Source organism: Ictidomys tridecemlineatus, unplaced genomic scaffold (genome assembly GCF_052094955.1).
Source record: "Ictidomys tridecemlineatus isolate mIctTri1 unplaced genomic scaffold, mIctTri1.hap1 Scaffold_186, whole genome shotgun sequence".
In the NCBI taxonomy this organism is placed as follows: Eukaryota; Metazoa; Chordata; class Mammalia; order Rodentia; family Sciuridae; genus Ictidomys; species Ictidomys tridecemlineatus.
The window spans coordinates 233433-259838 of record NW_027521603.1 but is presented as its reverse complement, the minus strand read 5'-3'; the positions used below and the strand labels follow the sequence as shown (position 1 = coordinate 259838).

The 26406-nt window shown below is 45.3% G+C and overlaps 1 pseudogene; it reads left to right on the top strand.

Moving 5' to 3' along the window:
- Positions 1-2882: 2882 nt before the first annotated feature.
- The window catches only part of LOC144372899 (single-minded homolog 2-like), a 35989-nt pseudogene continuing 12465 nt past the window's right edge, over positions 2883-26406 (top strand).

Sequence of the window (26406 nt, the reverse complement as noted above, 5' to 3'; positions counted from 1 at the left end):
CTGCATATGATCCAATCATGATTAAAATAGCTAAAATGTAATAATAGTTCCCTGGAACTACAATCAATCTATTCTGTCTACATAAGAAAAAACCCTATACTTATTCTAAATTGTTAACTTATCAGCTTACAAAGTCAGTTTTAGAGTCTATTACAAGCACACCTATTCCCCAAACTCTCACTTCATATGCAGAATCTATCAATCCTTATTTTACAGAGCTAAACTTTTTCCTGCAGACAGACCATGAGTGTTTCATTTCCATGTAGGGTAACTATTGCTAAGCTAAAATATCTAAATTCCCCAAAGGAACTTGTTCTATGTTTACTCTCTCAAAAAATACTGAGTGGCTAAAATAGGCTATATTTCAATTGATGGCAAAAGTACATTTTAACAATAGGGTGGTATAACTAATAAGACAATCTAGGCTTTTAAGTTTCAAAGAATTTTAAATAATTAAAATGTTTATTAATCAGTTTTAGACCTATCAGCTTTTCTTGTTGAATATTCAGTTTTTTTATGAAGAAAAAAAGAAAAACTTCATGTTTATAAATTAACATATATTTGAAAATCACATAATCACATATATAAACAAATGAAAATAAGAAGATAGCACCAGCTTTATCTTTAAAAAAAAAACCCTACAAGTTATCAAATAAAAAAAAGAGTTGGCAAATATTTTAAGGAAGAATTCCATATTAGGAGTTTTAAAAATGATTCTTGTTAGGAAAGAATGTCAGGAATCCACATATCACATTCTCTCTTATTCCTTTCATTTTAGGACTACATTCTAAAGTAGGGTGGAAAAATGCAACAAAGACCATTTTGTATAAATCCTTGTAGTTTATAGATTTAATATCCAAAACTTAACATCACAGCTGAATCATATCACTTGTTCTTTCTAGGGCAAGATATTACTATTTGAAAAACAATTTTTAAAATATTATCAGAAGTGAGAGGGTCCTGATGAGCAGTAAAGGAATAATAATAAGTAAACCTCAGAATATTGGGAGCCCAATCCAATTGTAAGAGTCTTCTGACCATTGTTTCTCAATTTTGCTAATAAGAAAATGTTTACCAATAACACATAATTTAGAAAATGAAGAAATATATAAACAAAGAAAATCAGAACTACATTAGATACCCATGGCTGAATTTTCATGTTTTTCCCTTTAATATTTGCACTAATTGTCTTTTACCAGACCTAATTACCACTAATTATCTTTTAATCAGAACATTATTGCAGATCCATCCTACATATATGAGCCCTCTCATCTAGTATTTTAACATGATCAGTTCTGTTTTTCATTAGACATACCAAAGAGACCTGTGATTTTTAAATTTATTTTTATTTTTTCTAAATTTTAGAAAGAATATGTGCTGATGGTGAGGGGTAAAACAAATGACACAAATTTAACATTCAAAGCTCCTAATATATTCGTCAGATAGAGTCTACAATTGGGGTTCCTGAGTAAAGACTTATAATTATAACCTGAGTTCTTGAAACTGGTTTCCCCCTCTGCACTGTCATGAGCAGTGAGCCAAAACAGCGTATCATTTTTACTTGCCATTACTGATTAGTATTGAGGGTTAATTATTGTCATCTTTTTTTTTTGTCAATTACTGGTGATATGCGTTCTTTTCTGATGAAGAAATATTGCGTTTCTTACTGAATAATCATACTTTAATTTTTATCATTTATTTTTTAAATGAGCCAAATTTGCCTACATGTTCTTATTTTTAAAATTCATTTTCATGTAGGATGTGAAATGAGGTTTTAAGACTGAACTTTTCTCCAAATATCGAGTTTTTTCTTTCATATTGTTTTGTGATACTTTTTAAAAACAAGTTATAATTTTATTTGGTATAATCTGTATTCCTGTCATGTGTCTGCTATTTTTGCTGAAAATTTAACCCAGTAGTCCCCCATTTTCCCTGAAAAAAAATGAAATGTAGTCTTTCAATTCAAAGGATACAAAATATTAGACTTACTTTCTTTAATGAAAAAGGTGTATTTATTTCCACCATTTAATGAGAAAATGGAAAAATTCCTTCAATGGAGCATTAGAAGACAAATAAACATACCTATTTTTTATAACCTTAAAATCTGCTGATATGCATACTTATTCTACATTCCCAGGTGATGTCATCATGTCAACAATCATGAAACTTAACCAACCCAGACACAAAATAACAACAATCACAACAACAATACTTAAAAATGGTATGTTCGATTTTTAAAAGCTGTATTTTCATGCTTACCTAACATTATTTTCACAATAATCCTGTAAGTAGGCATTATCAACATGATACTTTAGATGAAGAAAGTAAAGTTAAAAGCTCTTAAAAATTGTGATTTGTTGGGGCTGGGGTTGTGGCTCAATGGTAGAGTGCTTGCCTTGCATGTGTGAGGCACTGGGTTCTATCCTCAGCACCACATATTAAAAAAAAAACAAAAAAAAACAAAAAAAAAAAACAAAAAAAAACAAAAAAAAAAAAACAAAGTTACTGCTACAACTAAAAAACATTTTTTAATTGTGATTTGTCTAAAATCAAACACCTCATATATGACTGAGTCAGCACCAAAAGGAAAGGCACATCTATCAAAGAGAAATTAAAATAAGCAACTAATTTTTAAATCAAATCTACACCCCGGACTCCCACAGAGTCAGAGAGGAGACCCACGGTGCCAGCGCAGCGACTCTCCCGGAATTCATGCCAGGCTCCCGGTTTAGAGAGGACTTGCCGCCTAGGGATCCACACTGGATCCACCACAGCTGACCAGGTTTTCAGCCCAGCACTTCTCGCCTAATTCAGCCGACTCCTGACCTAGATAGAGTCCCGCACTCAAGGGCGCGATCTGGGTCCGGCCCACGGTTTCCGGGAGGACGTGTAAACCCTGAAGGGGTCGGAGCTCCCGGAGTAGGGAGAAAGCCCAAGGGCGTATTCTCTAAGAGGGAGGTTAAGGAGGCTAGGGCGCAAGTGGAGACGGCGGTCACCTGCCTCTGTCTCCTGGTGCTGAGGCCGAGGTGCTAACCGGAGGGTCCCCATAACAGAAGGATTCTGGGGAAATTTAAAGGTTCTTCTATCCTTCCTTACGCCGCCTCCTCAGGAGCTTTCTGGCTTCCTCTGGAGTTGGTAGAGGCAAGCCTGGAGTCTCCCAGTCACAGCGGCTGGTCCGAGCGCGCAGGGAAAGAGGACTCGGATGCGCAGGGCCCCCATTCCCCTGACGCATTTTCTGCACCACTGGTGGCTGTAGGGGAGGTGGTGGGGAAGAGCAGGAGGTTCTGGGGATGAGGCAGTTAAAAAGCACAGGGACTGGGGGTCTCCGGATTGTGCAAGAACCGCCCCCTCTCCTTTACATTCGAGCCTACCCTGGGCTCTCCCAGCTCTGGGCCCGTCACGCGCCCGCCGCTGGCGGATATGGAGCGTGTTTCCCGGAAACCCCCAGGTAAACCTTCCTGAGTTTGGAAGGGGGACAGCTCTTCCGGGAAGCCAGTGAGAGCCGAGAAGACTATGGGATAACGTGGAGGGGAGGGAAATTTCCTTTTTCTTTTCTTTTCTTTCTTTTTTTTTTTTTTTTTTTTTTTAATATGGGAAAAGCTGCCCCTGGACGGCGGGGCCTTTCCATCTGAGGCTCTCTGTCTTGGGGAAAAAGCAGAATTGCGGGTGACACCTGGGAAGGGAGGAAAAGAAGGTCCTTAGGGGAATATTTACAGGTCAAATCGATATCCCCGTTCGGCTACGAGGATGGCCAATTTCAAAGCAGATTAGATTACTTTGTGGCATTTCAAATAAAATGGCAATTTCAGAGCCTTGAGCATGTGGGCGACCTGCGGGAGCCGTCCCCTGCTTGGCTCAGTGAGCGCAGGGGCACTCTGCTGGAGCCCTCGAAGGGAATTCCTCCTCAGGTCTTTTTCTTTTAAACCGAGGGCAAAGGGGCGGCTGCGAGGGCACAGGCTGCAGCATGCTGGGCAGACGAGAAGCAGGGGCACGCTCCAGCCTCGAGGAGCTCAGGGAGTGCAGGCTCTGAGCGCTCTGCGTGGCGCCACCGCCTCTTGCTGAACGCGGCCGTTTACTGGTTGTTTCATTTCCTTGTCCAGGTTTAGGAGATGCATGGGGACAGCCGAGTCGCACCGAGCCCCTGGACAGTGTCGCCAAGGAGCTGGGATCGCACTTGCTGCAGGTAGAACCACCGCGCCGGGGGAGGAGCGCCGCCGCCGCCAGTCGCCCAGGCGGGGGCTCCCTTCCGACCCTGCCACCCGAGTCTCGAGGTGCGCGGCACAAATCCACAGGCCGCCCCCAAGCTGAAGAAGTCCCAGGGGTGGGGGTGGCTCCCGCCCGGGAGGGTCAAAACCCAAGCGTGGATGCTTAGCCTGTCCGGTACAGCCTCAGCCCCAGCCCCAGCCTGCATCCCTCTCCCTCCCAGCGCCCCAGGAGTTTCTAGCTCACCCAGACCTAGGCGGAAAGGTGCCCCTGAACGTGGTTAAATCGTTTCAACCTTACTTCGGTTTGTCCCAGACACCGGGCCAGGCTCTGGAGCCAGAGAAGCACCGTTCAGAAAGCATTGAGCCACAATGTGGCAGCGTTTAGCAAGTGTGAGTGTGTGTGTGTGTGTGTGTGTGTGTGTGTGTGTGTGTGTGTGTTGTTTTTGAAAATACATGTGCGAGGGAGAAGGAAATGGGGGAATATTTGAAACCCGGAACTTTCACAACTAAAGAGAACTGGTAACAGCAGCCGGCCAGGTAACACTCTCTGGGAGCCTGGCCCACACGCCCTCGGCTCGCTGTCTGCCCGCCCTTCCAGCTTTGCGCTGGATGTTTTCCGTGTTTCATACTGTCCACATTATAAGTGACACTAATATCAGGGACAACTAAGTGCTTGCCGGGGAACTTCAGAGAAAGTCTGGTGGGCAAAGTCAACACTTCCAGAGGTCTTACATTTAATTAATTCCTGAGTGGTGTGTGAAATGGCTGTCTTTGCAGTTATTATACATGTAAGTGAATTAGGTAATTGAAGCTAGGAAAGCACACTCCATGTTTTCAATTAAGAATATTATTTTTTAAGCTACTGCTGGTAACGTTTAGAATTTAATTATGATAATTTCTTCACTTTTATTTGTTTTCCTAGATGTTGCAAGAGATCTGTTTTGTTAAATGTATCTCTAATGGTTTTAGAGTTTAGCAACTATGCAAAATACATCAAAGTGTCTGTAACTTTAGAAATTGCTTTATAGTTTATATTTCTGAAATGTCCCAGATTCTGTTAGGAAAATGTGTTGTAGCTGAGTTAGAAACCTGAAAGTAAGACATAATCAAGTTGCTGGTCTCAACCTAGCACAGGGAAAGGTAGTGATAATTTAGTTAGCAAAAAATGTTTGCAGCAAACGGTATTTGAGACAGCAGAATGTAAGGATATCTTTCAAGTTTCATTTCTGCTACATTCTTTATAGCCCACCTCCAAGGGGGAGAGTAGAAAACCCAAAGGTAATCTGGTTTCAATTACATGCTGTAAAAATAGAATTTGTGGCCAGAAATTAATTTGGAATATTTTTTTATGGGAGTTGCACTGCGGATTGTATGGGTCTTTCACAAACTTTATTGCTTTTCTTTGGTTCTGGATCTAAAATATGAATGAGTAAACAAAGTACAGTTTCCTTTTTCAAAAGTTAAGTCTTTGACACAGAAAAATAATCATTACCTTTTTATTTGTCTTAATTATCTCTTATAGTTTTATCTTATTTTTAGAGGGATTAGGTAAAAATCAGAATTTCATTTGGGTAGTTTTAATTTTTTTGGAAGATACTTTTTCTCCTTGAATTTGGCAAAAGTTATTCAATCTCTTACAAAGTTGAAATAGTTAATTCTATAGACTTTGTCTGGTAAAATAATCAGGTATTTTGTTTTATTTTCTGGGGAGCAGCAGTGGTCGGAATTTATTATTCAAATGGTACTTATGGGTAACTAGAATATTGTGGCAAATAATGAGTATGTCCTAGTGGTATAAATGACTGCCAATTATGACTTAAATGGTCTATATAGTAGTGGATGTTCCCCTAAGTACCATAGAACTCTGGATTTGTGCTAAGTGCTAAAATAACTCCAAACAATAAAGCTACTACATTTAAAGTGAGCATGATAGGAATTCTCAAATGTTTCACATGATTTTTGTGATGTGGATGTAAGGTTGTTTTTAAAGTGCTTTAAAAGCATTTCAGAGCCTGGCTTGGGAAATAAACCTTGAATGTTGTCACCTGTGGTCCTCATGGCCCTGGCTTCTGTTTTGAATTTAACAAATATGTGTTGATTTTTTCCCCCAGTTCTGGGCTCATGGATGCTGGCGAACACTTCACCACTGAGCTTTATGCCTTCCTCCCACTTCACCTCCAGCCCAGTGACTGCAAAATTTCTAGATTTAATGCTGCTGTAGAACTAACATCTCTTACCCTGATACGTTTTCTTTTTCAGACTTTGGATGGATTTGTTTTTGTGGGAGCATCTGATGGCAAAATCATGTATATATCCGAGATGGCTTCTGTACATTTAGGTTTGTCCCAGGTAGGTATGGCCTAATTTTATGTACAATCAAAATATTCGATTAAATTGTAGCAGATTGTGACAGCTTTGCCTAGCCTGAAAATGAGTCTGCATTAGTTTATGAACATTATTCATAACTGCAAAATACCCCCACCCTCACCTAGTGCTGGGGATTGAACAAGCTCTATGACTGAGCTCTACCCCCAACCCCAAATTTCTCTTTAATAGGATTCCCATGCAGTTTTCTTCTTCTTCTTCTTTTTCTTCTTCTTCTTCTTCTTCTTCTTCTTCTTCTTCTCCTTCTCCTTCTCCTTCTCCTTCTCCTTCTTCTTCTTTGCATTTTTACCTTTTTCCTTTCTTTTTCCTTTGAGGCTTGTGACCACTATGTCTTCACTGTGGCCAGCCCTGTTCTGAGTCTGTCCTATGTATGCCCTGCCCTACCTGCTCACCTAGTGATGTTAGATGGCACAGAAAAGAGCTTCCCCAGGGGACCTACAGTCAGGCCACACATGCTGGGCTGCACATGGTATTGTGCGTTGCTGTGAGGTGAGAGGAAGCTTCTGTAGAACATGGATTTATGCGGCATGTGTTTTGGGGAGACAGAAAGGGAAGGGGTAGATTTATGAGTGTTCACATGGAATTCAAGGTCATTTTTCCTGAGTTTTTCCAGTTCAGTGGTTGTTTCAGTAAAGCATTTTATATGCTTGTGATAGAAACTCATAAAATTCAGTTTACTACTGTTTTGCACTGCGAGGTTCTGGTTTCTTTAGAACATTTAAATATTACCCATTTTTCTGGAAAAGTGAAACCATCTTCTGAAAAGGGGGTTCCTCCCTTAGAAGGAAAAGATGACCTCAGCTTGTGGACCCCCAGCCAGATGAGGGTTGGGTTGAGGGTCAGGCTGCTGTCTGGGCCTGTGGATGGCCCGGACAAGGAGAAGCAGACTGGGTTTCCCTTTCACATCTCTGATTTAACAAGCGTGGGGCAGAGAGATAAAAGTCACATTTTTTATACATGCCAGGACTAAACGTTCCTTTATATTGTGAGCTCTCAGCGTGACTTTTCATCACAAGTGAGGACATACTTCAATGAATGACAGAGACAGAACAAGGGCTCCTAAAAAGCGTGTGAGTGACCTGTTCTTTCCATCCTTCTCCCACAGTTAAGCCCAAATGGAACATGCCTATTAATGTTTCTTGAGTTTTTCTCATTGAAAAACAAAATTACCAAATTTGGGAACCCGAGTTTGGTGTATTCCTTTTCTTTTTCTGCCAGTAATTAAAAAAAAAAAAAAACTTTTCATTATTTTACAGCCATCTCTTCCAATGTATGCACATCCTTCTCCACATCCAAATGGGCTTATGTGTTTCCTATGCAAAGTCTGTTAAAGGAGATTGCATATTAAAATAGTTTAGAAGGTTGTTTCTTACTCTCTCTTCTCTTATGGGACCTGCTATCCCAAATAGTTTATCAAAGCTTGATTCTTTTTTTAATGTTTATTTTTTAGTTATAGGTGGCACAGTATTTTTATTTTATTTTTACATGGTGCTTAGGATTGAACCCAGTGCCTCACATATACTAGGCAAGCACACAACCCAAACCTCCAAAGCTTGACTCTTGCATCTATGTGAACCGAGGGATAAATATGTGTACAGACTGATAAATGTTTTGAGAAGATTAGACTTACTATTTCTATGGGATTGGAGATTGTAGCAGCTTAGTGGTAGAGAATGTGCTTAGCTGAATAAGTATTGCCCACTCCTCATCCCCAATCCTCCACAAATAAATGGAAAGGAAAGAAAAAAGAAATTTATTACTTTACATTTTTTAGAATTAATCAGAATTATTTACTTGCACCTAGACTGGTTTCTACTTCTGACCTAATCTGTGGATTATTTACCTTTTAAAATTATAATTTACTTTTGATAGTCTTACAATATTGTCACAAATAAGATAAAACATTTCATATATTTTTAAGATGATTTGTCAAAACATTTTTGATCAGGGGCTCACACTGGCATTAAAGTGTTTTTGTAGCTGCAGATGGAGGCTAACACAACCTCATCGAGGAATCAGAAGAAAACCAGTTGCCCTGCATGATCAACTTGACTTATTTTTTTTTTGCAATTGTCTTCTCTTCAGGGAACAAAGAAGCTAAAGGAATCTACAACTTTCTTAGAAAATGGTAGTACTGGCCCTTCCTCCCTTTTAAAACAAGGATACAAAGTTTTATTTCTGCATATGATCACAGAAATCAATTTGACCACTATTTTTCAGTATTAAATTTATATCTGAGATCCCTAGCAGTCAAAACAAAATGGGAAATAAATTCAACTATCCAGGAATTTAATGTCCTGGGGTTATATTTTAAATAATATGGTAAAGTCTGCTCTGTCTCTCTTTCAGATCATGCTGGGAAACAGATCAGAATAACTATTTTGTGTGATTTGTGAAGTATAGGGAGCTATACAAAAGCCAGAAAGCCTCACTTTCATTAAACACAGTTTGCAACTAGAGTCCTTTGGTGGGCATCTCTTAGGGTTGCTCGGTCACTTGGAATATGTGAGCACATCTTTAGGTACTGAGCACAACTTAAGCAATCTGTCACTCAGGCAGCTCAGCCTACCAGCCTACCTTGCACCCCACACAGACTCTTTTTATGTGGGAAAAAGATTCTGTTGATTATGAACACAATAATTAAGAATGACCAACACATTGGAAAGGTAATGACTAAGCCTTCTGTCAAGATTAACTCCACATGAGGAAATGGAGGCAACATAAAAGCATGATGTTTCTTTTTCATCATATGCAAAAATACAACTTTGTATCGTTGTTTTAAAAGGGAAGAAAGTCCAGGTATGACCATTTTCTAAGCAAGTTGTAGAGATTCCTTTAGTTTCTTTGTTGCCTATGAAAGGACAATTGTAAAAAAGATAAGTCAAGTTGATCATGTAGGGCAAATGATTTTTTTCTGATTTCTCCATGGAGTTGTGTTAGCCTCCGTCTGCAGCTACAAAAACACTTTAATGACAGTGTGAGCCCCTGGTCAGTGGCTGGGGAGTGTTCCACAGTGAACTGTTTAAATAAGCAACAACAAACTTTTCTCTTAGATCTGCCTTCTGTTCATGATTAACTCCATAGAAGGAAATTTAGGTAGAATTGCAATGTGTATTTTTTTCTGTCTTCTTTACTTAAACAGTAAAATAAAGTATTGAATAGGATGTCAAATACCCAACTACTCTTTTAAAAAATGTTTTGCACCCTTTAGATTATTTTCATTATTAGCAAAGAATTGGACAAATATAACAAACCAAAAACCTTAATAAAATAGGCTTACGGACTGGGGATAGAACACAGTAGTAGAGTTCTTGCCTATTCTGTGCCAGGCCCTGGGTTCAATCCCCAGCATACACACAAAAATATTAATAAAATTTTACCCAGTAGACAGAGTAATGCTTTAAAATGTTTTCTGGTGAATAGCAATTGTAGTAATAGCTTATATTTACATGGTGCTCGTCTGTGTTCCTAGAACTTTCAATTACTCTCAGTGACATTGTCTCATTAAGTGAGGTTCATGTTAAGTCAAGGTTACACTCCTCGGTAGAGGGTCACAGGAACATACCTTCCCCCATCAGTTCTGCCATAATTGTGTGAAAATTCACAGCAGAAGGGAATTGTTCTGTTTTGTCCTGCTTTTGATCTGTACTATCTAAATACCTGAATTATACATTTGAGGATGTAAAAATGATTCTTTATATTCTTCAAACCCAAAGCCTTTTTTTTTCTTTTAAATGCTGGAGATGGAACCAGAGTCTCTTCCATACTAGGCAAGTGCTCTACCACTAAGCTATACCCCCAAACCATGTTTATTTTATTTTGAGGCAAGTCTTGCTTAGTTGCTCAGTCTGCCCTTGAACTTACCTCATTCTCCCAAGTAGCTGAGATTGTAGGCATGTGCCACTGCACCAGGCTTAAAAAGGATTCATTAAACTTTTTTTAATTCCAGTATTGGAATTTTTAAAAATCTACGTCTTATGACAGTGTATTTTTTTTTAAATCTTAAGCTAGTAAACAAGAGGTCATTGTTGTTAAACTGTGGTATTAAAAATGGCAGAGATAAGCAGAAAATACAGTTAGTTTGTCCACCTAGTCCAGAGGCTGAGCATTAGAAAACAGTTGCATCCAACCTGGGGATTCTGTCAGGTTTGCAGCACAAAAACATACAGACATATTTTAAAATGTTGGAAAAAGTAGTGCCGGGAAGCACTCTTATCCATAACATTCACTGAACATTTACCAACGGATTTGATTCCTTTTTTGTTCTTATTATTGTAATTATTTTACTTATATTTAAGCAAAAACAATCCCTGTATAGCTGCTATATATAGTTTTAAATATCCTTGTGGTTCAGATTTCCTTACCAAAGTTCCATGTTATATAACATTGAGGTTACTGGTATACATTTTCATATAAAATAGCTGTTTATGAGACACATAAAGAAAAATGTAATATTTGAGATTGATACCAGAAACACAATAATACAAACAGCAACCGTGTAAGTTAGAGGCACAAGACCAAATTTTTTCACTTTTGAAATAAAGAGAAAGGATGATGTTTTATGTTTGTTGACATAACTTGAACCCTGAAACCCAAACCATCTTAACCATCTTATTTTTAAATGCTCAATTTACCATACTCAGCAAAACATCCAAAACAGAGTAATGTGCATTTCCCCAGTGCCGAGTGACTCTGCCCTTCCCCACAGAATATACCCTTTTAGTGTTGTATTTATCATAGGCAGTTTTCTTGGCAGGAGGAAAAGCTATTCAGCAAAACATAAAAAAGCTCTTAGTAGAAAAGTCATTCATTTTGTAGTTAGCAGGGTTCTACAAATAATAAGGGATCACATCGAAGTTCTGTTTTAATAAGTCTGATGTATGAGTCCAGGGAGTTTTATGGCAACAACTTTCTCTCCTTCTCTAGACAGACAGACAGACAGACAGACGGACACACACACACAAACACACACACACACACACACACACACACACACACACACACACACAATATTTTTCCTGCAAGGTAGTCACATTTCTTCCGGCATTGAAAAGCATGAATAGATAAATAAATACAGGAAACATATGTCAACCATAATTTTGAGTTAAGGTCAGCACTGTTTTATCATTCCAGAATTTGTTCTGTAAAAACATTTCCTTTATTTGACGGCTGTTTTACTTCCTAGACAGTCTTAGTGTTTTCCTGTCCGTTTTATAATGGAACCAAGAACTCAGAAAATCAAGCCCTCCTTCCCTGCCTCTTGCCCCTCCTGGTTCTCCAATCTCTGATGAGAACAGGAACTTTGGAAATAGATGAAAAGATTTGGGGATTAAAACCCCTAATTAGTAGAGATACAAGTTTTCCTGCAAGTCCCTAAAGGTGTTTCTCAACAGAGACGTTAGTAAAGTACTGTTTTTTTCTTAATTTTTAAAAATTTTTTTGTAAATGGATAGAATATCTTTATGTATTTACTTCTATGTGGTGCTGAGGATTGATCCCAAGGCCTCACACTTGTTAGGCATGTGCTCTGCCACTGAGCTACAACCCAGCCCCGCAAAATACTATTTTTCTCTCAAAAAGAATTTCAGGCAAACCACAATGATCATTTTTTTCCCTTAAAACATGGATAAGAGTATCCATTATAGGCCAATACTAAAACATTATTATTATTATAATTATTTTAAAATAAGCTGGACCTCAATGGCACAGTGCTTGTCTAGCATGCTTGAAGTTCTGGGTTCAGCCTGCAGCCCCCAGAATAAATATATAAATAAACACATATATAATAAGCCATTGAAATAATGATTTTAAAAATCCAGCTCCTTTAGTGTTTAGCTTGAAACTCCCCATTTTGATAGCACTCTATAATGTGCCCCATAGCTCTGTCTCATGTGGCTGGCTTAAATGTTGCTGGTTTATTTAAAACTTTTTAAGGGGTAACAGGAATGACTTGAAAGAAGAAGGTTCATTACTCTCTCTCTCTCTCTCTCTCTCTCTCTCTCTCTCTCTCTCTCTCTCTCTTTTCCCAACAAAATGACGTAAACGTTTTTCACATGGGCCAATCTCCATTGAGGTCCATCACAGAGGCCCAGATTCGGGAGGTGGCTGTGAGGAGGTGACAGGGGGATGTCTGTAACAGGATTCTCTCTGTGCTCTGCTTGCCTCATATTTGAAGGAGATGCTCCAGGAACAATGCCGAGAGTGGAGCCATGCAAGCCTTCTGAGGGGATGAAATTACTTAGCAGACCAGAAACAATCTCTTCTGAATAAAGAAGGCAGTTTGCCACATCTTGACAGATTAGGAGAACTGGCTGGGAGGAGTGGGGTACATTACTTCACCTCTCCAGGGCCCTTTGGTTCCAAGTGAAGAGCTGAGGGCCCTGGAGGCTCCTGGGAGAACTTCTCACTGAGCCACTTGACTGGCCTTATGCTGCTGTGGGACCTGGCACATGGCACCTGCAGGGCTACCCCTTCGTAGATGACCCTCTGACTGACAGCAGGTAGTCTCCAAATGTGCCCTGGCCAGACACAGGACGGCCACAGCCTCCTTGTGCTCCCTAGGGTCACACCTCCCTTGGGCAGGGCTGTGAAGACTCTTCTGACCCACTCAAGGTCCTTTGCCTCCCAAGGGCACTATTTCAGCTGGGCTTTGGGGTTCCCACTGGCTGCGTTGAAATTACCATCATTCTTCCTGATGCTCCTCCAAACAATACTGGAATACACTGACAACTGCCCTTATCTGTCACTCCCAACTCTACTAATAGGAGTCTTAAAAACAGGACTGCGTCCCAGTACTCAGAAGACTGCCCTGGTGGCTCTTTCTGAAACTTTCTGTGCCTTTGCCCATTTGTGAAGGGGTGCAGGTCTCCAGGACTCAATAGCATATCCTTGAGTGGCATCCGTGCTTGGGAGAACATTCTAAAGATGCTCGCAGTCAGGAACAGGACCTCCAGGGCCCTCTGTGCAAACATTCCAGTAGTGGGGTTTTTCTGGAACCACCCATTCCTGCAGAGCCAGGTCCAGGCCAACACAGACACGGCTGGAGGGCTGCCATGGGGCCCCCCTGTGGGGCATGTCTGGAAGGAGGCGTTACACTGGTGTTGAGGTAGCAACCCCAGGAAATAACCACCACGTCATGTGGCTGGCTGGAGTGGCCCCAATCCCTCCTGCAGGTCACACAGAGACACAGCCGCACCCTTGGGCCAGAGCTGTAGAATTTGCACAGTCATCTTGGACCAGGAAAGCCAGAGATACATTTCTGGCAATGTGAGAGAGGCCTGGCAGTGCCTGAGGCACACGGTTCAGAGCTGCTGAAGAAAGGGGCTTTGTCAGAGTAGAGCCTCCCGTGGTCCCTTGGTCAGCTCTGAGAGGTGGAGTGGACGCGGCTCTGGGAGGGAGCACAGTAGGGCTGCAGTGGCTATCTCAGGCAGGCAGCATGTGAGTGGGGGTGCAGGACAGAGCCCAGAGAGTTGGAGTCCATTTTGAGCTGTCTCTGAAGGACGCTGCCCAGGCCCCTCCAAGGCCCCTCCAGGACATTCCTTCCTACTCGGGCCTCCTGGGCTCTGAGCTCAGGCCTGGCCCTCTGGCTTCTCAGGCATGGAAGGCAGTTCAGAGCTGGGCTGTGGGGAGGCAAAGGTTCCATGTTTGACACAGGTGTGGGTCGTGGGCAGACTCCAGTCCTGACCCTAGCAGGGTGTGAGCATGTGGCACACCCTGCACTTTCCCCTGGTGCCAACCCTGGAGAGATGGTGACATTTCTGTTCCTCCCACCCCTGCAGGTGGAGCTCACAGGCAACAGTATTTATGAGTACATCCATCCATCTGACCACAACGAGATGACAGCTGTCCTCGCCGCTCACCCGCTTCTTCACCATCACCTGCTCCAAGGTAGTTCCTTCAGGTGAAAGTAAACAAGGCCACATTCTTAACTATGACCCAGGGCTTGGCTTCCCACACCTGCCAAGGTCTAGGGGTTACCAGGGCAACACTTGGCCCCATCAAGTGGGAGGTGCATTTTGGCCCCTGTCTTTTAAACCACATTATTTAAACCAGCCCCCATTACTGCCAACGACTATTCAGAGCTGCTGGGGATGAAGGTGCTCGTGATTTAGAATTGCAGGTTGCAGCCTCACAGGTTTAGACCTGGGCTGCAGCTTCTGAGGATACAGCCCAGGGGGCTGTGAAACTGCCTGGGGGAAACTACACCTGAAATTCCCCTGGGTGACAGCAGTTCCTTTGCTATGACCACAGACTGTAAACCATCCTGAGAGCAGGAGGACAGTGGCTTTGCTATTTTCCTGTTACCTTGTAGCCATGGTCAACATATCATTTATGCTTGTGGCTACTGCAAAATTCTGGAAGTCATGAGACCCACCACTGAACCTTGTTTTTTTAATGTAGTGATAAAATAGCACACTTACATCCATGTTCAGGGTGTGCCACTATGTGTTTAAATACTGGGATAACTACTTTCCTACATAGTTGGTTTGTTTTGTAACTATATGCATTTTATTTTATGCATTTAAAAGTGTTACTCTGAGCAGGGGTCTGGGTTTTTTTTGCCATAGCACAAATCAGTTAAGATGCCCTGGGCATCACAAAATTAGAACAAATGCTGGGAAGATACAGAAGTTTTCCGGGACCCCGGCCTTTTAACTTCGTGGACAGCTCAGAGAGGCCAGCAGGCTAATGGGTCTCACTTATGCCTTAGACTATAGTACCCAATGGGGCCCCAATTCCCCAGTGGAACAAAATGTAAATAAAAGACTTCAAAGTGGTGAGGACATTTAGCCATGGAGGAGAAATATGGCTTTCATTCTTATTGCTCCCTCCTGGGGAAGATTACCCTCAGGCTCGGAGGAGGGACCACAGAAGCGCATGCTCAGTTGTCCAGCAGCAGTTGATCTCGCTGTTCCTTTCCAAGGAGAGAGTCTGGTGTGCCAGCTTCTGAGACAAGACGGGGCCCGACTATAACTACAGCCTGTGATAGTCGTTGGGATGGGATGGCATCTAAATCAACATGAAAAAATGATGCTGAGAGTCATTCCCAACAACAATGACTAATCTTTCCACTCTGGTGTGTTTTCAAAGCTGGACACAGACAGCAGGAATCCTAGAGAATTCCTCAGAACACCATGTTGTTGCTTAAAACACCGCACAGGGTGCCCCCTGCTTGGCAGTGGTCTTCTGCTGCTGCCCTGGGTTTCATGTTCCCCTTCCTGTGTTGTAGCCTCTGGAAAAGTGGTGAAGGAATGAAAGTAAGTGAAGCTGGGGGGACATGAGGCCCGTCTACTCCTGTTTCTGTGGGGTTTGAGGCTGAGGTGGAGAGCAGTCCTAGAGGAGAGGCAACAAGCTGGGGGCCTAGGGTCCCGTGCTGACTCCCTGCAGCGCCAGCCCAGGGGTGCAGGGAAGGCTCCCGAGCACACGGTGCTCTTCTCTCTCACAGATTTTCTGCCTGGATGGAACCCCATTGTTTTATGGTGAAATGTGTGAGAAGTGCGCCATCCCCCCAGATGAATAAGACTAGGTGGTACTTTTGAGACGTGAGCTTCCACACCTCAGTGACATCTGTCTGGTTCAGACAGGAGGACTGTGGGTAAAGCACATAGCCTGTCCAGCTGGGGGAACCAAGGAGGCCTCTGAGTCGATTCCCAAACTTCCATGAGGCAGTGCCCTCAGGGACAGTAGAGGAGGACCTTGCTCCACTCCAGCCTTTTTTTTTTTGGTACTGGAGATTGAACTCAGGGGCACTCGACCACTGAGCCACATCTCAGCCCTATTTTGTATTTTATTTAGAGACAGGGTCTCACTGAGTTGCTTAATGTATCACAGTTGCTGAGGCTGGCTTTGAACTCACAATTCTCCTGCCTCAGCCTCCAAAACCACTGGGATTACAGGTATGCGCCTCCATGCCCGGCCCAATCCTTTTTTAATGATAAATTTATCACCAGGCAGAATGGTGCATGCCTGTAATCTCAGCCTCTCAGGAGGCTGAGGCAGAAGGATCACAAGTTTAAGGGCAGCCTCAGCAACTTAGTGAAACCCTGTTTCAAAATGGAAAAGGGTTGGGAATGTAGCACAGTGCTAGAGACTTGCCTAGCATGTGTGAGGGCCTTGTATTTATTTACAAAATAAATAAATAGATAAACTTATTAACCTCCAACAAATGTCTATTTAGAGTGGAGTGACAGCCCCTCACTCAGAGGTGTGGCCTTTCTCTATTGCTGTCTCTGAGCGCTGGTGTCCTTTAAAGCCAAGGAGGACTCCTGTATGTTTGCAAGAGTGAGAACTCTTTATGCACAGGGCCTTTCAAAGAAAGGAAAGGAAGGTCTGGCTTAGCTAAGCTGTGAGGGGTTCCCTGGGGAGGTGGAGACAAGGGTTGCTCCTTCCAGGGCCAGAAATGAGGGCCAAAGCTTTGCTCTGGCCATAGTGGTTCTCGGCACCCAGTGCCCACAGTGCAGGAGGTATGAGTGGCTGGCCCCCTCTGCCAGGGAAAGAGCCTACGCTGTGACTGACACTTAGCATCTGCTACCTGAGGGGAGTCAGACTCTTCTGGGCCTTCACGGTATCTCAGGCACCCACCCCAAGTCTGCCAGGAAGTTCTCCCGATGCCAAGCCACTCTGTGGCCTCTAGGAGGTGATGGTGGCCGGTGGAGCTCTGCCAGGCCCAGCCCTTGACTCCAGGCTGGCCTCCAGGCTGTGGCTGAGATTTGAGCTGCTCTCTTTTGGGGCCTGTGGAAGCCACACCAGGACAGGGCCAGTCTCTCCCCTCCTCACCCAGACCTTAGCAAGTTCTCAGAGTCAGGGTCAGGCATAGAGGAGCAGGCCTCTGACTGTGGCCCTGGGAATTTCATGGTGCTGTGTGTGGGGAGATGGGAAGCAGGTGGGACCATGGCCCATGGAACCTCGCTCCTGCTTTCAGAGTACGAGATAGAGATAGAGAGGTCCTTCTTCCTCCGAATGAAGTGTGTCCTGGCAAAAAGAAACACGGGCCTGAAGTGCAGTGGATACAAGGTATGAAGGGCCCTGGGGGGATGGAGAGCTGGTCGTGTTCTGCACTGGGTACTTGGTATTCCGCCTCACACTCAAGGATGTCTGCAGAAGGGAAGCCTCGGGAAACGAACATATCATTCCCACCAGGGCAAAAGTCTCCAGTGACTGGCTCATGGCTGCTTCTGAGGCCCATGTAAAGGCTGGTGCTTTAGAGGGATATTCCAGCCGGGCTGGCTTTCGTCCCATGAGACCAGAAGTGGCTGTGGCTCAGGTTAGACTTGTCTTCCAGACAGGTCGCTTGTTCTGGCTAATTCCAGCGTCTAGGAGCAGGTGACCTGCAGAGCCGGCTGGCAATGTCGTTCCACAATGTCAGAGGTAGCTGACGTGGGTTAAGGAAGTCTGCTGTGCGCCAGGAGCCTGTTACCCTCCGTCCTTTCTCTGAGCTCCCCACTGCCTCCAGGATCCTCTCTGCTGTCCTCCCTGAGAGGCCACAGCCATCAGTCACTCTGCAGTTGGAGACAGCTAGGAAGATTTTCTAGAAACATTTGTTCCTTTGAAGAGGAGGGAGGAGAGTGGGGAGAAGAGGAGGCATCTGTGTCTTTGTCCTCTCTTTCTGGAACACCCCTACCAAGCCTCTCCCAGCCCCTCCCAGGGTCTTCCTTCCCCTCAGCTCCTCCCAGTGCCTTCCCCATTCCAGGCTGACACTTCCCCTTGGCCCTCCTCGGCCATCCCACTCTGAGCTCTTCCCTTAGACATCGACCCCCTCATTTGTTCTGTTTTATTTTATTTTTGCCATAAAAGGGATGGAGCCCAGCGCCTGCCACCGAGAGGCAAGAGCTCTACCACTGAGCTGCTCCCCCAACCCCTGCTCCCTTGGTTTTTAATTGTCCCAGGCTCTAAGCCGCATTGGGCCAGGATGGGCAGCCACCAGCCCGGCCTCTCCCAGAGACATTCTTCAGGAGACTTGGCTCTTGACTTGTTTCTGCTGCTTATTGACGGTCCAGCTGTCTAATCTGCAGCAGAACATCACCTGTCTATCTTGTCCTCACTTCCCTGCTCAGTAAAATGGGAGAATAGACTACAAGGATTTGGAGATTTCTTCTAGCTCTTCAGACGATGAATACCTTGAGGGATCCTGGAGAAAGGGTTTATGAACAGAGAACTTGAAGGCTAAGGATGTTAGTCTGTACCACTGCAGTTATGATGATTGTGATTCCAGCACGATTTTACTGACTTAATATGTTTTTGCCATCCTGGATCCCAGAGTCTCGTGTAGGCCAACAAGCTATACCTTGCAGAGCTATGCCCCAGTCTGTTACTGACTTTAACTGGCATAAATGCTTCTACTCACCAGGCTCCAGGTGGTATAGAGGTTCCTGTTTGAACTTGGTGCGTTCTTGCCTACATGGTCTTTGGCTCTAACTGGAAGGCTTTTAGATAGCCACTCTGACTTGTTGATTATTAAGATCTTGAATTAAAATACATGAAATTAAAAGACATAAAAATGAAGATTTAAAAAAAATCTATTGAAAGGATTCTTAATTTACTGGAGTGTAGGAGCATGTCAGGTGAGGCAGAGGTCAAATTCAGTCCCAAAGGAAGGTGGGAAGCATTTTAGTTACTGAAGCGAGCATTAGTGAAACAAATGGCTGTCTTCCAAGAAGGTCTTGCTGTGTTCTCTAAGCACGACTCTCAGTGGGTTCCTTACATATAAACTCATCCTATGTCAGAGAGTCCTAATTTGTGACATTCCTTACTCAGGGTTGACAGAATAAGACAGCCCTTATATTTTACTGTGACACTGTCTGCTAACAAAGGCATCTGTCAGCCTATTGGCCACATTCTCGGTAGAACCTGGGTTGGGGACATTCCATGAAAGGAGTCAGGAGGAGTGGGTGCCACGGCCAGCTGACGTGCCCTCTGCTCCCCCAGGTCATCCACTGCAGCGGCTACTTGAAGATCAGGCAGTACATGCTGGACATGTCCCTGTACGACTCCTGTTACCAGATCGTGGGGTTGGTGGCAGTGGGCCAGTCCCTGCCTCCCAGTGCCATCACAGAGATCAAGCTGCACAGTAACATGTTCATGTTCAGGGCCAGCCTCGATCTGAAGCTGATATTCCTGGATTCCAGGTGAGTTGTGGCACCTGCCAACAACACTGCTGTGACATTCTGGAAGATACCGATGATAGAAATTGGCCCCAGAGCTCCGTGATGTTAAGCCAAACTATAACAAGGAATAAGTCCTACTTAGAATGTGGGTTAGAAAGGGATTTAGTGAAATCTAGTCATGAATGGAAAGAATTAATTCAGCTTTGGACTCTGGGACTTATTTTAATTAATTAAGTTATATTTGAATCATTTCAGCGGAGTTTGGAATGGGAATATGTGTTGTGGGCACAAGTTATCCTTTTCTGAAGGCCCACAATATCAGAATTATGTCTTGTCTCTCCACCAAGCCGGTAGGATTTTAAAAGCAATGGGTTTTCACACTGAGCAGGGTGAGAAGCCCTCAGATCCCCCACAGCCATGGCAGATTGGATGCTGGGAGCAGAGAGGTCGCCTTCCCTGGGGGAACACTTGACCAGAGCTCAGCCAGTGCCCTGCCTATGTCTGGGCTGGGGGAAGGGAGCGTGAGTGAGGCAGAGGCACACCAATTCTTGTCTCTGGAGGCTGTGCTAGAGAGGCCTCGGGTCTCTCCCAGGGCAGGCTGCTGGCCTCAAAGTCTTTGTACTTTTTATTATTTTTTTAACTAAAATTTATTTTTGCAAGTAATAACTGTATTTTTGTGGGGGATAATGAGATGTTTTTGCTCATGTATGGTCTTGAGGCTTTGGCTTGTGGGGCCTCTTCCATTTTATTATCTGCAAAATGAGAGACCTGTCCATGCACTGGCTACCACAAGACTAGAGAAGGATGAAATTAGATGAGAGATGAGTAACAGAAAACTCAGAGCCTCAGCTGCAAACCCAGAGCCTCAGTTGCCTGCAAGGCCACCTTGTTTTTCATCCCATAGATTCCTGTACTGTGCAGGCAGGAATGAGCTGTCAGATCCTTCTTTTAACTTGGCATATGTGATTGAGATTTCTAGGAGAGGGGATATATCCATTTTGGTTCCTGTGTGTCCTGAAGCTAGGATTTACTGATTATATTCCCCCCATATTTTTTGGTTGAAACAGGGTCTTTTTATGTTGTTCAGGCTGACCTTGAACCAGAAGTTCAAGAAATCCTCCTGCCTCAGCTGTCTGAGTAGTTGTGATTACAGGTGTGCACTACTGTGCCTGGCTACTACTTGTTATTCTTACTTTTTTACTTTTAAAAGACACAGCTAGGTAGGGGCAGGAGGTAGAGACAGAAATGACTTGAGCTTACCATGATTGTATCTCAGAACCATCCAAGACAGAGGAGCAGCAAGAGGTGGTGTTAGAGAGTCACCATTATTGTCACAGAAACTGCAAGCCAAGGGCAACTAGGACTCTTTGGGGGAGCTGATGACACCTTTGAGGGTGGCCCAAGGGTGAAAAATGCTCTTTTCCTGCCCTGCAGAAGGAGCCCCTATGGGGAGGAGGCCAGGCCAGCTGCCTCCTGCAGTGGGCCATGCAGTGATAGGAGACTTCTTTCCCAACTTAGGAATCACTTCTGAAAGCAGGCTGGAAATTGGCTGTCCAAGGTCATTACCGAGGGAACTAGGGAGAATCCAACTACTTTCTTCCTTGTTTTGCCTCCTAATATTTCTCAGACAATTAAAAACAAACAAACAAACAAAAACCGCCCTGAGATCCAGTGAATTCTCTAGAAGAGGAAAAAAGGGGTGTCCCAGAGGGAAGATGTGGAGTCTTTTCAAGTTGTTCAGCCCACACCACTGTGAAATGCAGAGGGTCTTCCAGCAAAGGGTGCAGGTGGTTAGCTGCAAGACAGGCTGCTTCCTGTTCCTCATATACGGCCTGTGGGGTACCAGTGAGGGCCTGTGAACCTCCCTGTAAGAGCTGCACCCCTGGAGAAACTAGAGAAAAAGGGTGAAGATCTCAAAGGCTGGGTGCAGTGGTGCACACCTCTAATCCCAGTGGCTCTGGAGGCAGAGGCAAGAGGATCGTGAGTTCAAAACCAGCCTCAGCAATTTAGTGAGGTGCTAAGCAACTCCATGAGACCTTGTCTCTAAATAAAACACAAAAAAATGGGCTGGGGATGTGGCTCAGTGGTCAAGTGCCCTTGAGTTCAATCCCCAGTACCCCTCCCCCCCCTGGAAGAAAAATGAACTCAAAGGAGACTTCCTGTCCCCACCTAAGCCCTGCAATACTTCCTGCTAATTATCAGGAAGCTTCTAGTAAAGCCTAAGTCTTTTCTAAACTCCTTCATGGAGGAGGGCTTCAGGGGCCAAAGAGCACTGGAGAATTCCTCATGGTCACTGTGGTCTTGCTTTGGTTGCAGTTCCTATGGTTTTTGAAAGGCCTCTGGGCCAGGGCATAGTGGCTTGGGCTGGCCCAGTACTGGGGGGACAGCAGTGGCCAGGCTGGGTGGAGGCGTCAGCTTCTGGTCCAAACCCCAGGAGCCACAGCAATGGCTTGGCCAGAGGCCCAGTGGCTCCAAGTCACAGGAGCAAGGGTGGTAGGCTTCAGGGGGCCCTCTGGCATGCTACCCAGGATGGTCCCAGGCAAAACTGAACTCAGCATAACCTGACATTAGGTACCTAGGGGTTTGTGGCACTTCATTTTGAAATTGTAACTGGAGCTTTTGCTAAGTATGGGTGAACCCAGCGATGTTTGGGGTTTGGCAGATCCTTGTGACAGGTCTTCAGACAATAGAGGTTTGGAAAAAACCAAGAGGGCATCTTGCCAAGCCCTTCCCCTTCCCTTTAATTTTTAAAGCCAGTATGTACTTTGATGAGAAACTCAATACATGTGTTTCTGATTCACTTACACGTTCAGGGCCCTTGTTCTATAATTTGACGTCGAGGAGGCTGTGGAGATGTCTGTTTTTCTTTTTGGGGGAAGCCAGACATCTCAATTTCCTGCCATGGAGTTTGACTCCGATGGGGCTTGAAGTTCTAGGTGGCCCTTAGACAAGTCCCTTGAACCCTGAATGACTGGACTGGAGGCAGTAAAGTCTCTGCCTCAAGCCCCATTCCTTTCCCACCTTGTAGGAACACCATGGGGATGTGCACAACAAATTGGGAGCCCCTCCTGGGAACCCAGAGGCTTCCAGAGATTTACCACCCAAAGCCCCAGCAGAGCTCAGCAGAAGGGGAAGCGGGCTCGAGAATGGTCTTGAGGTCATTGACCAGTTTAATTTGCAGCTCATATTTTACATATTTCATATCCTGGCTAGTAGGTCCATAGCCCAGGCCCTCCCGGGTGCCCTGGCCTTCCTGGGTGCTCCCTCTTCACTGCTGCCCCCAGGACTGATTCTCACCATAGTCTCACAGCCTTTGAAATCTCTTCTTGTCCTCCTCTTTCATCTGTCTCTGCATATCTGTCACCACAACACTGGCTTAGGGCCACCCCCTCTAAAGGCACAGCTCCCAGCTCGGGGGCTGCAGCTGGGGAACCCAACCATTGCCACATGCAGTTTCACCTACAGACAGAGCCACCCCAGGCCGTCAGTGCAGAGGTGGTCTTGGATGCTGACAGCTACTGTTCTTCAAAGAGCTGGAATTGGAAATTAATCTGCCCAGGGCTTGACGGAATAAAGAGGGGTGGAGTCCCACAGGCACTGGATAGAGGCTCCCATTTCTATGGAGAGCTTCGGGTCTTCCCTCTAGTCACAATATCCTCAGATGTTCCACTGCTCCTGGGTGGTCTGAGATAATCTTCTAGTGATATGAGGCTTAAACATCTGCAATTTTCCATAATTCCCATTAGTAGGAATCACTCAACTGCAGGGTCCCAGAGATCAACTGTGTCCATTAGGAGTGTCCAGCATGGAGTGGAGATTTAAGCAACCCAAGTGCCCGTCCACAAAATGCAAAACGTGATCTCTGCATGAAACAGAGGATTGCTCTCATCATAGCCTCTTCCTCCCCATTTTGGTATCAAAGTTCACTCCTATGTGCCCTCAGATAAGCTCACCCCTGAAAAAGCCCGCAGTCCTAAGCCATCCCAAACACACTTTGAGCCAGGGGTTTCAGAACATTCCTGCTCATAAATAGTGCTACATCCTGCACTGGGCGAGACTTCAAAGATTTGCTTCTTGTAAAAAAGATCACTCTCAGTTTCCAAAATCAACATTTTCCCCCTGAGCCTTTTAGCACTTGATTAGTTGGCAAAACCAATATTAGTTTAAATGAAAGGCAATCTGCAGAGCAGAGTGACTCACGGAGCTGCCGTCCTCCCCCAGGGTGACCGAGCTGACAGGCTACGAGCCACAGGACCTGATTGAGAAGACGCTGTACCATCATGTGCACGGTTGAGACTATGCGCACCACCTCCATGAGTAGTACCACCTGGGCCTGGGAGGCAGCTGGCCGGGGAGGGGGCATCCCTTGCCTGGCACGGTGTCCAGAGGAGCCTGAAGCCTCAGAGGGGCTTCCTCACAGGTGCCAGTTCTTGAGCATCCTCTCCAGAGCCTGCTCATGAAGCTGGCAGGTGCAGGGTGTTGGGGAATTGCCTGGATTCCAGATTGTGGACTTGGAATCCAGCTTCTCTATGAAGTCTGCACACCAGCTATGAATAATGGCAATAACCAGAGAAGAATTGACCCCTGAGCACTTAACTGTGGTCAGGGACTGGTTTAAGGGATTAAGCAGATTACTAACCCAGTGAGGGGGAGTCTCGTGAGCATGCTTCTCCTTCTACTGTTGAGGATGCTGAGGTCCAGTGAGGTAGAGCCACTTGCCTATGGTCACTCATCAGGGAGGTGGCAGATCTAGGAGTCAAACCTAAGCAGAGTCCAGTTGCTGAACCCCGACCCTGCTGGCGATGCTCATGTTCCACGATAGAAATCAGCTTGGAGTGAGTGAACAGAACAGTGTTTGATCGGCCAATGGAGGTGATTTGGGGATATCTGCATGTTTCAGAGGGGATGCTCCAGTCACCGAAGTATCACTATCAAAGTGACACTCCGAGAGTCCAAATGAAGCAAAGAATAATTTGGATGGAGTGGAACACCTCCTCCTCCTGCTGCTGTTTAGTGGGTACATACAGTTGGTCAGAGGAGCTCAGTCTCCTGCAGAGGGACCCAGAGGGCTCATCCTTTATTCTCACTTTGCTGGGTTAACTAAGAGATGTTAGAGGACAAGTGCTGGTATCTTGTTGGAGGTGGGCAGCAGGTCCCCGGGCAGTTAAGTCTGCAGCCACATTGTGCAACATAGAACATGGCATCACTCGGGTGTGGCTGCTGTTTTCTCCTCCCCGAGTCACCACAGGCAGAGGCTGTGGCAATCAGGACTTTCAGCTGGACAGACTCCTTGCTCCCGTGTGCACATGAAGATTCCGAGTTGTGAACCATCCTTCCTCCCTTCCTTCCTTCATCCGTACCTTCCTTCCTTTCTTTCTTTCTTTCTTTCAAATCACAATCTCGTAAGCATCCCTGTTACTCCTGAGACCAAGGTGGGTAGGGAAGCAACAGCTTAGCATCTGGATGGAGTCCGTAGGAGAGCCTCACCCCTGAGGAGCTGGAAGTGGTTCTGCCAAGGGGGCAGCCATCCCACGGGCTCCTGGGGAGGAGCGTGCTGGGAGCTTCTGCTGCAGCATTGAGCTGCATGGGAGAGAGTTGCTCAGAGTGTGGCTGGACGCTGCCCATGAGGCCTCCGAGCCTGGGGAGAAAGAACCGGTGGCGTTGAAAATCCTCACTTTTTAAATTTTTATTTTATTTGTGGTGCTGGAGATGGAACCCCTTTCCCTGAGAGAAGGTAAGAGGATTTGTGCTTTGAAAAATCATAAAGGTCCCAGTGACGCTAGTCATGTGACCCTGGCCAGGGCCAGAATGGGCAAATCAAAGAAAACCAGAAAAGGCCATCGTGGCCATGATGGTGACCATTCCGGGGCTCTTACGGTGGCTGGGGCTGAGCAGCTCTCCCAGAGACCAGGGGACAGCAACCCTCTTCCCGGGCTTGGGGAGGGCAAACATGGTGGGACCCACTGTGAGCCCTGGTGACTGCCCAGCCTCCCCTCTGCCAGGGTGTCCTGGTGCATAGAGGGGCTGGCATCAAGGAGTCCAGGCGTTCACCCAGCAGAGTGCCGGGAGCCGGCCCCGAATTCACGCCTCGCTTCCACATCGAGACAGGCCCTGTGCCTGGGCAGCACCAGCCCTCAGTGCAGCCATGACCCCAACCTGGCAGTTTACCCTCAGTGTCTGTCACTGTGACCAAAATACCTGACAAGGGCACTTAGAGGAGGAAAGATCTCTTCTGGCTCAGCGTGTCAGAGAATGTAGCCACAGGCAGCTGGCCTGAAGGCAGAAATGTCATGGGGGGAAAGGCGTGGCCGAGGAAAGCCCTCCCCTCATGGGAGCTAGGAAGCTGCAGAGGAAGAAAGAGAGGAAGGGCCGGGGACAGGCAAACCCCTGCCCAGTGAGTGCCTCCTCCAACGGCTCCATTCACCCATCAATGGACTGGTCCCTGGGCTGATCCACTGATGAGGTCAGGGTCCCCGGGATCCACTCACTGCCTAAAGCCCCGCCTCTGAACCTTGCTGTGGTGGGAACCAGGCTTTCACCAAGAGACTTTGGGGGTCATTCCAGATCCAAGCCCTAACCCCCTCCTCTCCCAGGCCAGACTCATCAGATAAAATAAGGACACATGGCCAGCAGCCGGGGTGGTGGGGTTGGGACTTCATGATGTGACACTTTGGCAACTTCAAAACCTCCTCAGTGTGTGGTCCCAGAGGCTC